Consider the following 16,512-nt stretch of genomic DNA (forward strand, 5'->3'; position numbering starts at 1 on the left):
TTTTGCCTTTTTTTTTACCTTTTTACTATAGCTATTAGAAAAATTTTAATTACCTATATGGCTCATGCTTATAGTATTTCTGTTGGACAGTCCTAGCCAGCCAACTGCTCCCCTTAATCCACCAGTATGATGAGGGTCCTGCTTATCATAGAATTTCTTTTACTTAGTTGTGGTTAACCCCTGCTTTCTTTTTTGTTTTGTTTTGGGTTTTTTTTTTTTCCAGGGGGAGGGGAGGTAATTAGGTTTACTTATTTATTTGTAATGGAGGCACCGGGGATTGAACTCAGGCCCTTGTGCATGCTAAGCATACACTCCACCACTGAGCTATACACCCCCTACACACACCCCATTATACCCTGCTGTCTGAAAATCAGGAAGCAGAGGCAACATCAGAAGGGCAGGATTAGGCCTATAAGAGGGAATGTAAGAGGGAAGCTGCTTCTCCCACCCATGCCCCCACCTGCTGACTGTTCTTTCGCCAGGGATGGGTGGAATGGGGATTAAAGACAGAGCCCCAGTCATATAGGATTTCACCCTTGTCCGTACAAAGAAAGGCTAATAAACCGAATCCTAAGCTGGCAAGCAGCAGAGGGAATTCGATAGCACCGAGCAGGCCCAGTCGTGTTCTGAGAAGAAAACACTGCCGTCAGAAAAATCTGAGTTCGGTTTCAGGCTCTGCCATCGCCAGTAATTGACTTAATCTCCATGAGCCTCAGTTTCCTCAATCAAGGATAAGCCAGGCTGTGTTAAAATTAATGGAGATAATAACAGCACACAAATCTATAGCACCTCCTAGGTACCTGGCACTGTTCTGAGTGCTTCATGCACGATAATTAATTTAACCCTCATAATGGCTCTATAGCATCGGTATTATGATTATCGTTATTGCTTCAGAAGGAAAGTGAGGCATGGATCAGTTAAGTGACTAGTGTGACCAGGCAGTGAGCGTCATCACTCTCCTTCGCAGCTTATATAAAGACAGTGCCAGCACTGGGTGTAAATAAATGATAATTTGCTTCCCTCTTCTCCTCCGCCTTCCTAATGAGCTCTGCACACTACTGGGTGAAGACCGAGTTGTACTGTGGCCCACTATCAATGGTACCATCCTAAGATAGTCAAGACGCTTAGAATAAGGAAACAAGTAAGCTGGTGACATTGAGCCAGGTGCTTTGAGTGACAGCTGATACCGTGCTGAGGCCTGGGTGTGTGTCCCCATTCAGCTGCATTCAGGCGCCAGTCCAGCCACGGGCTGTTTCCTGTGTCAGTAGCGCTCAACCTTGTTCTAGCTGCCAAATCCTCATATGCTCGGGCTTTGAAAGACAAAAAAGGACATGGGCAGTAGATAGTTGAGCCTGCAGGGTGTTCACTGAGACAGCTGTTCTGAAAAGCCAAACAGCCTCAATGATTTCCAAATGGTGCCAACACTCTTTCAGTGTCCCTGGGTGAGTGACACCGTGTAAATTTCATTTCAGAGCCGACCACTGTTTCCCTCTGGTTTCTGCTTGGTTTCCCCTTCTCCAGAGGCCTTCTGCCCTGCCTGGATTCCTAGGTCTGCCAGTCTTTTTTCTTTTTTTTCTTTTTTCTTTTGGTCTATGTCCTTGAAAAGCTCGACAAAATGAGTTCCTGGGGTCGTGGGGTTGTAAGTAAATTTTTCTTTTTAAAACAAAATTCCTTAATTGCTGTTACAATGTTTGTGAAACAATAGCAATTTTAAAAGTAAAATAAACATCAGCTGGGCATTTACTAAGCAGAAGTAGAACTCAGAAAGCCAGTACATAAAAGGAAAGAATATTTTGGCAGCCCATTTCTTAGTGTTTCTTATGTTTAAAGTTTCCATTGGCAAAGGTCAGATCCACATATTTCAGACTTCCAAGGAGAAATTTTCAGACTATCATCACCTATTTGGGCTGAGTATATATGCTTCCTGTGGAACCCAAGGTTGTGGTTTCAAAAATAACCTAATTCCAGCAAACATTCAAATGCCAAAAGTCTCTCACAAAGAATGGTTTCACTGCCCTAGAAATCCACTGCGTTCCACCTGTTTATACCTCCTTCCTTCTCCCAGTAACTGGCAACCACTGATCGTTTTACTCCCTCCATAGCTTTGCCTTTTCCAGAATGTCATGTAGCTGCAATCAAACTGTCTGTAGCCTTTTCAGACTGCCATATTTCACTTGGTGTTATGCGTTTAAGGATCTATATTTTTCATGACTTGATAGTTCATTTCTTTTCAGTGCTGAGTAATATTCTGTTGTCTGGATGTACCACAGCATATTTATCCATTCACTCCTTTGAAGGGCGTCTTAGTTGCTTCCAAGTTTTGGCAATTATGAATAAAGCTGTCATAAACATTCATGTGCTGGTTTTTATGTGGACGTGTTTCCAACTCGTGTGGGTAAATACCAAGGGATATGATTGCTGGATCATATGGTAAGAATATGTTTACTTTGTAAGAAGCCTCCAAACTGCCTTCCAAAGCGGCTGTACCATTTTGCATTCCTACTGGCGGTGAATAACACTTCCCGTTGCTCCACATCCTCATCAGCATTTGGTGTTGTCAGTGTTTTGGATTTTAGGCATTCTATTGGGTACGTATGTAGGGGCGTCTCATTGCTGTTTTAATTTGCAATTTCCTAATAGCGTACGATATTGAGCATCATTTTGTATGTTTATTTGCCATTTGTATATCTTCTTTGATGAGGTGTCTGTTAAGATCCTTTGCCCATTTTTAAATTGGGTTGTTTGTTTTCCTATTGTTGAGTTTTAAGAGTTCTTTGTAGATTTTTGGATAAAGTTCATGTAATTTTGACATGTCCCATTCTTTTGATTTATTTCAACAATCAAAAAATGTAAAAATTACTTGTCGCTTGTGAGCTGTACAAAAACATACAGTGTGCCGGACTCAACCCACAGGCCACAGTTTTCCAACCCTTGCCTTAGAAGTTTGGGTTTTCTTCTTAGAGCCATTGGGGAAATCATCCAATGGTCACATGCAGGGAAGAGATGCCATCAAGTACACACTTTATCACTCTGCCTCTAATGAAGCAACGACAGGTGTAGGAAGCATAGGGGAGCCTGGACCGAGGACACTTGTTGGAGTCTGTGTAGAACTAAGGGCTTTGAACTCATCAGCTTATTAATTACAAAGCCACGGAGTGAATGAAATCCCTCCTGGTAGAGGGTGTTGAGAGAGAAGAAAAGGGAAATAAGAAGACGGCATGAGGCAGGCCAAGAACAGAGGATAGAGGAAAGAAGGGGACCTAAGGGGGAACATTTGAAAGCAGGCAGCAAACCAGGAGAGGATGGGGGTTGCAGAAGCCAAAGGGAACAACTGTTTTGAGAAGGAGGCAGATGCTGCAGAGAGATGGAATAAGAAATGAAGAGTCGGGGCAAACTGAACAGGTGGGATCCGGGAAACCAAGATGACCTTCTGATCTGCCATCAAGGGGGAAACGATGCTCAGAGTTATTTCTCCATGTGGCCTCATTTGCATGACCAGCCAGCAAGAGATTAGACAATTCCATTGTCACAAGTGTTCTATTGGACAGCACAGGTCTAGAGCAAGGATTGGCTTTTTTTTTTTTCTGTAAAATGTCAGACTGTAATTATTTTAGACTTTGCAGTCACATCGTCTCTGCTGCAACTACTCAGTTCTGCCACTGTAGCATCAAAACAGTTATAGATGATGCATAGATGAATGGAGAGGGCTTTGTTCTGTAAAACTTTATTTATGGACACTTAAAGTTGAATCTATGATTTTCACACTTCACAAAATATTATTCAGGTTTTCCAACCACTTAAAAATGAGGAAATCATCCTTAGCTTGTAAGCTGCACAAAAAACAGAGGACCAGAGTTTGCTGATCTTCTTCTTAGTCTCCTGGAGTTCCAGCTATCTACTGTCACACAACAAATTAACCCAACACTTACAGCAACGATCATTGTATAATATCTTATGATTCTGTGGACCAGGAATTTTGGCAGAACTCAGTGGGGTGATTCTTCTGCTCCTTGTGGTATCCACTGAGGGCACTGGGTGGTATTCAGCTGGAGGATGGGCTGGTCTGAAGGATTCAGATGGCTTCCCTCCCATATCCGTTGTCATGGTGAGCGGGGAATGTCAACTGGAGCACTCACAGTATGGAAGTCTCAAGATGCTGGACTTCTTCCACGATGGCCCAGAGTTCCCAGAGAGCGTATCCCAAGAGAGCTAGGCAAAATTTGAATCACTTTTGATGACCTAACCTGGAAATCTCTGAGCATTATTCCTGCCACATTCTCTTGGACACACCAATGACTTCAGCCAGCCCAGATCCAAAGGGAAGGGCATGGAAACTGACCTCAGCATCAGAGCTCCTTCACCATCTTTAATCGGCCACAACCAGAAGCAGGAAGCCAGGAAAGGGGCCTTTTCTTTTCTTTTCTTTTCGTTTGAACTATGTAGGGTTTTATTTTTAATTTGGAAAAACACAAAAAATAAAATTAAAAATTACCCTTCAATCCCACTACCCAGCAACGATCACGTAACACTGTCAAGAATTCCCTTTCAATATTTCTGATGCTCCGTCTTTTCAGAGTCTGCCTGTATTTCTGTACTTTTCTTCAAAGGACTTTAAATAGGAAAGATACATTATTAAGTTTGCATGTTGAAACATGACTTTGGCATCAGTGTGGGGAGTAGTCTGGCAGGGAGACAAACTGAGCCATGATTGCTGTAATGGGGGAAATGATCCCCCAAGGCTTGGCTGCAGAAAAGTAGAGGAGGGGGAAGGGGACAGTTCAGCTGCTCCAGAAGCTTCTCCCCACTTAGTTTTGTGTTTTGATTTTAAACATTATGTAAAATGCGTTGCAAATGCAACTTCAAGACAGGCCCAATCCAGAAACAGGCTGGAAATAGAGCCACTGGAAAGTTTCTTTCTCACTCACACTTTGAATCCACCAGGTGGTCTGAAACTTAGTTCCATACTGTCTTCACAGCAGACCTCAAGTTTATGAAGTGACCTCTTTCCAAAACATGGTGCCAGAGGAGAAGAAATCTTGGCTGTTAAAGTTTCTGCAAAGGAAAGACACTTATCAGTTCCTCTTGCCTTTCATTAGTCAAAGCAGGTCCCGTGCCAGTGGGGTTGCGAGTAGGGCAGAGAAGTCTCCGATGGCCAGCCTGCCCGCCCGCCCCTAGGATCCGGCCTCCCTCAGCCTCTGATCTCAGCCCTTCTGCTCTCCTGCTCACACCTCCTCCAGCCCCACTGACATCCTTGCTGTTCCTCAAACAACGCAGGTCCTTCTCCACCTCAGGGTTGGCTGTTCCGTCCACCTGAAACACTACTTCCTCCAGCAGCCTCCTGCCCCACCTCCTTCAGGTCCGTGCTCACATGCCACCTGGCCGTCTTATTTCATATGCAACCTTCCATCCACCTCCATTGCCACCCCCATCATTCTCACATTTCCTCCATATTGATCACTCTGCGACATATTGTATATATTTTACTAGTTTGTTTTCTCCCTCTCTTACACACACACACACACACACACACACAGAAATGTCAGTTTCATGAGAGCAAGGTTTTCGTTTTGATCCCTGTTGTGCCTCCAACACTTAGTATCTGGCCCATAAAAAGTGCTAAAAACATCTTGGAAGGCATCTGTGATGAATGACTGAATACTAGAAAGATGGTCAACACAGGGGAAAGTCAGAAAGCATTCACTTTAATTATAACCATATGCCTCTCACTGCATAGCAGAGTGTCCAGCTAAAAAAATATTAACTCATTGGGTGACCTTCATTTGAAAACCCTAGATTGTAAAAATGTACCTGGAGGTAAAATTTATTTCCCAGGAGACAAACTGTGGGTAGTTTCAGTTATCTAAGTTTTTCTGATTTGTATTATTAGAGCAATATTCTGAGCTCTCCCTGGGTGCCTGGCGCCTCTGTGTGAACACGCGTATCTGGTGGAACCCACACAACATCCTCTCTGGGAGGGAACGAGCGTCAGTACTGAGGTGTGTTCGGTGAGTGACCTCTGCAAGGTGACATGGCTAGTCAACATCAGGACCAGATTTCAAACTCAAGTTCGGTTCTGGAGCAAAAGCGCGGCCACCCCACGCTGGTACTTTCCACAGCAAGTGTAATTATACTCAGAATATGAAGCAGAAGGGGGAACGCTTATTTAAAAAGAAGCAGGAAGAAAAGGAGGAGAAAGAGGACAGGAGGAAAAAGGGGGAGGGAAGGAGGAGGGGGAAGGAAGGGAGGAGGAGAGAGGAAGAGGAAGAAGCAGAATCTCCTTAAAAACAAGAGCTTGTGCCTCCTGGCACCACCGCTGGCTCCAGCCCAGTGACTTTCACAGAACGGTCCCCTGGAAAGACATTTAAGCTTTCAAGACTCCATCATTATGCAGACATTATAACCCTCCTGGGGTCTTCTCTGCCTGGTCCCAACATCAGTCTGCCTAATGGGAAAGCGACTGCAAAGTTAGGTGATTCCTGAAAGAATCTTTTCTCCTGTTTTGATCAATCAATGTTCAGTGAATCACTAAACACGAGGGACTTAATCACTGAGCTTCGAGAGTGTTTCTTTAGACTCAGTGGAATGAACCTAATTTTTGTAAATAAAGCTCTTCGGGCTTTGCAAGAATAATCGGAAGGTTTCCTCCTTTACTCACCACAACCCCTCATCTCCAAGAGCTGTGGATGCAAAGTGAAGTCCCCACGGCTGTGGGTCAGGCATTCTTGCCGTTTCACAAACACAGAGATGGGAGCAGGAGAGTTTAAAGGGTCCTGTTTCCAGAGTCAAAGATCAAAGGGTCAAAATAACAAGTGGAGACTAAAAAAGGCCTGCATGAAAATCAAGCAGCTCCCAACGGACGTGATGTCATCGTGTTCTCTGCAAAATCTGAAATCAGCTTCAGGGTTAGCAACAATAACAAGTAAAAACTTGACATGTTTAGAAATCTTTTAGTGTTCCTTTAAATATATATATTTTTCATTTACATTATATGATATATATATTATTTATTAGTGTAAGGCACCATGCATTTCTTTCTTGAAGAGTTCCTTGTCTTGTTAACAACTTTTTTAATTGGACAATTAAGACATGCCTGTGTCTTAAATGCCAAAAAGTGGCAAATGATACAAATAAAGAGTAAGCTCTCTGCCACTCCGTTTCTACAAATCTCCAAGGCTTTGGGAATGCAAATATTATACAATACATACTATTCACATATAAATTTTTATATTCCTTTACATATGCATATTTACATATATGACCATAATGGAAATTAGAAAATGTTTTGACGTGAGCAGCAAAGGCAAGAATATGTATCGAAATGGCTGGGCTGCATCTAAAGCAGAATTTAGAGGAAATATTTCATGCTATGCCCATCCTCCTGGTGCCTGTTTTATTTGCTCAGTATTATGTTTCTTGAGATTTTACTGACCAATGAAGATTTAAGTCATCTCTCTGCTTGTAGAGACACAGAGGACTGCAGGCCTGACTCCCAGGAAATTCTGGGCCATGTTTCTACAATAAGTATGCTATTTTTTGGAAGTTTTTGGTAGATACTTTTTACCAGGAAGGCAGTTTCCTTCTATTCCAAGCTGGCTGAGAATTTTTGTCATGAACAAATTGGAATTTATCGATCCGCTAAGATATCCACTGAGAGGGTTATGTTCCCCCTCCGTCCATTGATATGTTAAAAATTGCATTAAATGCGTTCATTGGTTTTTGAATGCAAAACCGTTTTTTCATTATAGAGATAAACCCAATTTCGATTTTATAATTGTTTTAAAAGACATGTAAAAGGTTGTATTTACTTATGTAAGCCAATAGGAAAACTCAAGTGTTTTGATTTTGAATGTTGGTGTTCTGGGGGTTTTATTTGAGAAGCTGATTGATGGGGAGCTGCTGGGAGAGGCATCACCTGACCTCCTGCTCTGCTGACCATTCATCACGGGACCGGAGGTGGCCCTGCCTGCCTGCTGCCAGCCTTCTCACTATGCCTGACATCAGGCAGCCAGAGATCAAATGGCCCCCGGGGCACGGCTGTCCAGGCCAACAGCCCTTGACTCCTCCGGCACACACTCGGCATGTCCAACGCAGGAAATAAGCTTCTGTCGGCATCCTCTTCATCCGTTAGCAGGCACACCTCATCTTTTTAAAAACAACCACAAAAATGCCAGCTGACTCTCTACCTTTCCAAAACCTTAGCCCCAGGAAAAAGCAGAGCTGATCTCACTTAATGCTCTACATTGGGCAATTTTCCAAGCTTACTGTTTTTTCAGCTGAATTGAAGAGGTTGAACTATGATAGCTATATATGATATAATAAGAATACTATAAAAATATAACCATTAAAGGTGTTGGAAAGATTAGCAAGAATCAAAATATTACCAATGAGCAACTGAGGTGCTGAGATTGTAAGGCACTATGCATTTCTTTCTTGAGGGGTTCCTTCTCTTGTTAACAGGTTTTTAAACAGGACAATTAAGACACGCCTGTGGTTAAAATGCCAAACGGTGGCAAATTTTACAAATAAAGAGTAAGCTCTCTGCCACTGCATTTCCCCTAATCTCGAGGCTCTTGGGAGTGGGAAGCAACCAAAAAAATCACTCTTTCCAGTTTCTCTGCAGAAATCAGTAATGCCTATCTCGAGGGAGAGGCCGATTGGTGGGTAAATCTACGTTACAGATCAGCAACTGGATCAACAGGTCCATCTCTTCATGCTAATCGGGTCTGTGTCCGTCTAAATTTAAGTTTAAATGTAAATTTTTACAGTGACAATTTTACAAGTTGCAAATGCCAGATTGTAAATTTTTACAGTGACAGTTTCCTCTGACCTCTCCTGTAGCTTACGGGGATCAAGAAACCAGAAACTTGCATCAGCAGAATAATCCCTCCCAAAATTAAGAATTATTTACAACCTGGTGTTTGCCAAGAGCAGCTGACATCACTTTCAACTACATCGATTAAAAATGAAGTTACTTGTGGGGTTGGGTATAGCTCAGGGGCAGAGCACATGCTTAGCATGCATGGGGTCCTGGGTTCAACCCCTAGTACCTCCATTTAAAAAAAAAGAAAGAAAGTAAAAAAATGAAGTTACTAAAAGCATAACATTTGATGACCTAATAAATGAATTTGCAGAAGAGTGAGCCAGAAAATCCTAATGACCAGTAGCAAATAATTGTATGATAGAAACTTACGACACGAGATGTGTATTTTTTGCTCATTGTGAGTTATATTACAACTCCTATGTCTTTCTAACCCCCATATGTTTTATAACTAATAAAATATTTTTTTCCTGTAAAAATCACTTTATTGTTAATTAAGCAGTATTTTTTTACTGCACATGTTTTTTTAAAATTTACATATATGCACTGTTCATTGTTTCTAAGAATGTTTAGAGCTTTAGCTTTCTAAACTTACATAGTTATCAAAGGAATAAAGCCAACCACAAACTAAGAATTAATTCAAAAGGCGAATAAAATATTTTTAACGGGAAAATCTTCCTATTTGATTGCCTTTAACAGCGCTTTTTCATGCTTTTGGAATAAAGGAGCTTGCATGTCCCTTTGCACCAGGTCCTGAAAATTCCGTAGCTGGCCCTGGTTGGGAGCTTTGTTGTGCTATGAAGATTCTCAAGTTCAATCCAGTGTCTGTGAGCAGAGAGCGGGAAAGTTCTTGGGAATCTGGCCTGTGTCCCCTAGAATATGGGAGGGTCAGACAGAGGCACAGGGAGCCTGGTACCTGTTTCTTACCAGCAGGGTGAGGGGAGAGCAGCTAGCAGTGGGGAAGGCTCTTTGCCAGCCACGGCAGGGCGGCAGGGCAAGGACTGGTGAGCTCCCCCTGTAACAGAGGCTGGAGGAGTCATCAAGGCGGAAGTCATCTTGAAAGGCCCCACCTACCACCTGCCAGTGCAACAGAAGAAAGAGGCTGTGGATGGGCGCTGCGGGGGAGATGCCGAGGTGGAGAGCCACAAGGGGTCTGCCAAAGAGTACATCACCCAAATTGGGAGCAGTGCAGAGGGTCCCATGAGAGCCCTCTGAATAACCACAAATGGGGCCCCTGAGAGAGGCAGGCTTTTGGAGATGCTGTCCTAATAGGAGAGAGGGCATTAGGGGGAAAAAGCCTACAGGGATGTCACTGAGGAAGACTTCACCCCATCCCCTAGTCCCCTCTCTTGGCCCCAACTCAGAAGAAGATGGAGATGGGGTGGGAAAGAGGAGGTAGGGAAAGAGAAGAAGAGGAGCTCAAGGCTGTGAATGGCTGTGAGAGAGACATTTTCTAGTCTCTGAAAGGACTTGAAAAGTAAGGGGACCTGCCCATACGATGCCTCAAGGTGAGCATGCAGGGGAAGAAGGGGCCATGATCACAGCAAAATAAGCTGTGTCCTGTTTGTCCTTCCATCCAGTTCACGTAATAAACCAGTTACCTGTGCGCAGTAATCCAGACGTTTATAAACACAAATAGACCTCGCATGACCTTTTTTTTTCATATAACAATTCTCAGGTGGTTCCAGGTCAGTACTATAGAGCTGCCTTACTCTTTTTAATGATCACATAGTCTCCCATCTCTCAATGTCCCACAGTTAACATAACCTGTCTTCTCTTGATGGATATTTTGTTGTTCTTCAAGTCTTTCACTGTCAATGTATTACTTTTCAAATCAGAAAAAAAATGCATTGACTTTTTATTAGTTGCACATTACTGAAAGAAGAAAAAATTTTTTAAAGGTTTTGATTCATTTATGGAAAAATGGTTAATTTATACAGTGAGCTCTTCATTGTTTCTGGGCTTTTTTCTCCCCATGTTGTGGTAATCTAGCATTTGACGGTAAAAGAGCGCATGTTCTTGGAATAAGAGTCATCGCTTTGTCACTTATTAGCTTGGTGACCTTGGATACTTTGTTTAAGTTTTCTAAGCTTTTGTTTCTTTGTGAAATGAGACTAGTAATTCCTACCTGGAAGTGTTTTCATAAAGACTAAAGATAATCTTTGGAAAAAATGGAGCGTGTAAGTACGTGCTCAGTAAAGGCACATGTTTTTATTATTGATGTTTTTATGTGCGTGCGAATGGATCGGAGTGCAATAAACATTAACCCTTGGTTTGCTTTTCCTTCATTCATCATTCACTATGCATCTTGGCAATGATGTATTTTTGAGGAATATAAACATAGTTTAATACAAAGCTAAGCAAAGGATGTGGAAGAGGAGGATACAGTATTTAAAGGTGACGCAGTTCAAAGGCAAAGCAAAATACTCCTCTCCACTAATATTGTTCATTTGTTCTCCAAATGTGCTTCGAGGATTCCTGGGTCTTCCCCAAGAATCTCTTGCGGCACCTGAGAACTCAAAACTATTTTCAAAATAATACTAAGATATGACTTGCTTTTTTTCACCCTTGTTCTCTCACAAGTTCACAGTGGGATTTTCTGCAGGCTACTGGATATGTGATATCACCACAGACTGAAAGCAGAAACAGCTACAAGAATCCAGCTGTCTTCTGTTAAGCCAGACATTAAAGAGGTGTGTAAAAAAGGTCAAACTATGCCCCTCCTCCCCACTTTTTGTCTGCTTTGGAAACAAATATATACATACATACATATATATGAATGATATTAATGTTAACTTATAATGAGTTGATTATTTTTAATGAATTAATTAATAAATATCTTGAACTCTTCTCAGTTTTCGTTTCTATTGCACCAAATAATGATAGCTATAACCCACTCAAACAATAGCTCTTTGGGACCCTAAATAATTTTTTTCCTTAACGGAGGCAGTGGGGATTGAACCCAGGAACTTGTGCGTGCCAAGCCCACGCTCTACCCCCGAGCAGTACCCCCCACTCCCCACCCCCACAGTCCTCAATAATTTTTATGAGTGTCAAAGGAACCCAAAAAGTTCAAGAGCCACTAATATAGCTAACTGACATCTGGTTATAATACCAATTAAATTTGGACAATATCGAGAGATTATGTTTAAGAGAGACAAAAGACAAAAATGACACTGATGATGAGTTAACAGAAAGCTAATTTTTATACAATTTTTAAATTATTCATTCTGTAAGTCAGTCAGCCAGCAAATATATCATGAGTTCCTACTACGTGGTCAAGCATCACTTTAGATGCTGGGAGAAGTCCTTGTTCTTACGGAGCTTACGTTTTAGATGGAGGAGATAGAGAGTAAACATGTAAACAAATAAACAAACAAGACAAATTCAGGTTGTGATCGCTGCTTTGAAGGAAATAGACAGGCTAATGTCCTAAGAACCCCTGGGGTGGGGGAGGCGGGTGGAAGGCACTGGGCTGTGTGGTCATGGAAAATGACATACTTATGTCAAGGAGATCTCAGACTCTACTATGTTCATGGATTGGGGGATTAGAAGAATGGAAATTAACAGCTGACCATGCAAAGAGTCAATGCATAAAACAGTGCAAAATAAATGGTTCCTGTCTTTGGCGTGGGACAAATCTCTTTAAAACAAAACAAAACTCTCCCACCCTTTCCTGGGAGTTGGCTGTAGCAGGATTCTTTCAAGGGCTCAGGGGAAAGAGATCCCTTCGGGAATGCCATGGGAAGGGCATGTTGATGTGCTCAGAGATGACAGTCAGAGGCAGGCAGAGCATTCCAGAGAGTGAGGTGACACCAGGGTCATGTGCAGACAGAGGCTGACTTAAACCCCCACATGTGGGAACAGATCCCTGGGGAGGAAGCAGCAGAGGAAGCACTGAGGGCCTCGGAAATGGCCACTTGAAATATTTTAAGATATGTCTTGCCCACTTGGTATCTTTCCTAAGGGCTCTTAAATAGCTTCTGGAACCAAACTTCCATAAGAAACTAGAAACCCACTTCCTAAGTAGGTACAGATCAGGGTCGGCTAAAGAGTGTATTTCTAGCAATGAACACATTCACAAAAGTGACAGATTGTGAACTGCAGAATGTTGATGCTTTTTGACCCTGAACCAGACCTCCGTGTTTAATTCTGATTAAGCACAGTTTAACGTGACCTTGTTTATAACGTGTACCATGAATAGTTTCATAAAAATGATACTTTCTTAAAAAAGAAAAAAAGGAAGGAAGAAATTAGAAACCTGCTCAGGGATGTTTCTGACCTCAGAGAAACCATGAAAAGTTTAAATCACACCCACTTCAGATGTGCAGCCGTGAAAACTCTCAGTTGTGTTTTTGGAAAACACACCAGCTTTTTCTTCCCTGGGCGTATTTGCAATCAATAAGGAAAACAGGGGCTTCTGTAGATAATAGGTACTGAAATAAACTGGTGCACTTAGTTTCAGCTGATGAGCACTTGCCAGTTTGCATTTCCATTTATAACGGAGGTTCTCACTCATCAGCAATGTGTGACTTAGCGCTGCCACGGCCGGCTCAGCACACAGGCCAGCCTCCCCCTTCCTGATAGTGTAACTAAAATTAAAGGAATACTCAAAACATCAAAGTGGGACATCTCATTCCAGTTCTCCACCAATGGACACGTCTTCCATTACACGTGACCTCCTCCCACGGCTTCAGCTACTACCCCTTTGCCAGTGATTCTGAACCCTGCCCCCTCAATCCCATCTGTCTCCCCTCTGCCCGGGATACAGGTATCCACTGCCTCCCAGATGTCCCCTCTTTGATGTCACACAGTATCTTTACAGTCAAAGGAACCAAAGTCGCTTCCCAGATCAGTTTGTCCTCCTGCATCATATGTGACTGGCACCACTTTCCATGCTAACAAGAAACCTGCATAGTGGAGAGATCCCCGGGGCTGAACCGGAGCTGGGCTGATCACACCCCGGCTTACTTGAAGAACTAGTGGTGCATCAGGAGGATTTAGCCAGAGGATGAAAGATAAGAATGCAAAGAACGCTGTCCGTGATGAGCTGTCTCTACTCATCCTGGTGTCTATGGGGCCACCGAGTCCTATAATGTCTAACTCCATCCCCCCGCGATTGCCTGAGTTCAGCTCTCATCATCTCCAACCGGGACTGAAGTACCACCCTCCCGCCTGTTCTCTGCTTCTACTCACCCATCCTCCTCCCCTTACTTCTGCGGCTGCAAGGAGCTCTCTAAGATGCAAGTCTGGTTTTGTGGGTCGCCATTGCTTACACTCATTGCTACTCAGGTGTGTACATTGCCTAGAACCAATCTGGTCTTTCTCTGGACATCTGTGCATTGTCTGAGAAAAGTCCCAAGAGGCTCCAGGCAGGAGGGAAGGGTACGAAGCCCCAGTCAAGCCAAGAGGGTCCATAGCACAAACACGCAGACAAAAAAAAAGTGAGCAGCAGGAGGGACCAGACAGACAAGAGGCAACTTATAAACATAATGCCCACTTCCTATTTTTAAAATATTTGACAACACGGTCCTTGCCCATTTCATTGATTGTACGCTGTTTTCCAATTAGTACGCATGACATTTCAGGCGGGGTGCAATGTCTCAGACTCCAGGAATTTGATAGTAGGAAGTAAACATTTCATTCAGCTCTCCTCCAACTTTATTCTACAAAACACTGGGGGCTGATAACAGTTAGAGGTGGAGACCACCAGTGTTCGCCAAGTCAGGGTTAGTTTTATTAACTTACTGCAGCAAGAAGAGTGTGTACATCAGATGAACCGTGGGATGTTTCAGTAAGAGGCTGTGGGAAGGGGCTTTTTGTAGGATTTGGTTTGTGCCAGGTAATTCTAAGCTGGGAAAGTTAGGAGAAACAGGATCAAGGTCGGAGGTGGTCCTGAAGGGGGGTGGTTTAGTCACTGGATATCTCAGAAATCTTTGTTCGGGAGGTGGGAGGCACCGAGCGAGACGGGGGAAGGCATTGATAAGAAAACATTAGTCATTCGCAGTTAGTCATTTTGCAGCTGTGCCGCGGCCTCAGGGAAAACACCGTGTGCTCTTGGCCTTGCCCTGGACTTGTTTACGTCGGTTGGGAACATCGGAGTCGGCTCTTCCGGGCTGATTTTTGCTTTCTCAAGTCCCGCAAGATGTTAGTGGGTGTTTCTGGGAAAAAAAAAGAGATCTAAATAAGCCTGCAAAGTGCTTGTGAAACCAGGTTAAATAAACACAACATCAGGCTCCTTGGGGCTTTTAACACGCTGAAGTCACTGGTGACTCTTCCCAAAGACACCTGCGGTTTCTTTCAACACAGCTGCCAGAGGGAGTCTGCTCAAATCTAAGGCAGGACGTCCAGTGGTTTCTCATCCCTCCCCCACACCCTGAGCGTGAACCATTCTGGACCCTTTTCCTGTTTATTCTGCCCTCTCCTCTCTCTTCCCCAATGACCCTGGTGGCTCCTCCATGTTCCAAGAGCACTCCTGTTCCTTCTGCCCACAATGCTTTTCCCCACGTGGCCGCATAACCTCTTCCTTTCTCTCCTCTGGGTCTTTGCTCAAGTGGAATCTCCCAGTGAAGGCTTCCCTGTTTACTCTCTGCGAAATCTACCTCCTCCTCAACACCTCCAAATGCCCTTTCACTGCTTTCTTTTTCTTCCTAGCACTCATTACCATTTAAGGTGGGCTCCATTTTTTTTCTTCTGTATGGTCCCTCTGCCCACGTGGGCAGGGATTTTGAAAAATTGTGTCCCATGGTGCATTCCCACGACCTGAAATCGAGGCAGGTGCGTAACAGGCATGTGATAAAAATTTGTCAAATAAATGTATGTGCAAACCCCTTCCAAACTTCTCCTCCAGCAGAGGAAGTGGTGAGTGAGGTGTCTGTGTTTTCTGGGTACAGACAGTAGAGAGGTTTTGGAAGAACACATGGGGAGCCTTGGGGGCTCTTCCTCTAGGACTTCAGGACCAGCTCTCCAGATGGTCTCAAGTCAAGTCTTTCCTGCAAGGTCCATCCACCAGCCTGGAACAGAATACGGAAGACCACTAGATGGCATTGTTCACCACGAATCGTTGGCTTCCTGGCCCTCATTCTGCTAAGACCTTTGAAATCACCTTCTTCCCAGAGAATTCCAAGGAAAGGTTACCACTCCCAAGCTCTCCCTCTAGACCACGAAGAAACCCAGAGGCCTACAGCACCACATATCAACGAGCCACCCCCACCCATGGGCTCAGGTTAACCCTTGGCTTGGGAGCAAAAGATGTTTTCAGATACGGTCGACCCTGGGTACCCGCAGGGGTTGGTTCCCAGATCCCTGCCTTGTATCAGAATAAAAAATGGCATACAAAAGATGGCATAGTATTTGCACATAGCCTATGCACATCCCCCCACAGGCCTTTTAAAAATTTTTAATTTTTTTTAATTTTTAATTTTGGGGGTTTTTGTTTTGTTTTGTTTTGGGGGGAGGTAATTCGGTATTTATTTATGTGTAACAGAGGTACTGGGGATTGAATCCAGGCCCTCATGCGTGCTAAGCACATATTCTACCCCTGAGCTGTACCCTCCCTCTCCCATATACTTTAAATCATCTCTACATTACTTACAATACCTAATACAACGCAAACGCTTTGTAAATAGTTACCTGAACGGTAAACTCAAATTTTACCTTTTGGAACTAACTGGAATTTATTTATTTATTTATTT

This window comes from Camelus dromedarius, chromosome 16, assembly GCF_036321535.1.
Source record: "Camelus dromedarius isolate mCamDro1 chromosome 16, mCamDro1.pat, whole genome shotgun sequence".
NCBI classification, from domain to species: Eukaryota; Metazoa; Chordata; class Mammalia; order Artiodactyla; family Camelidae; genus Camelus; species Camelus dromedarius.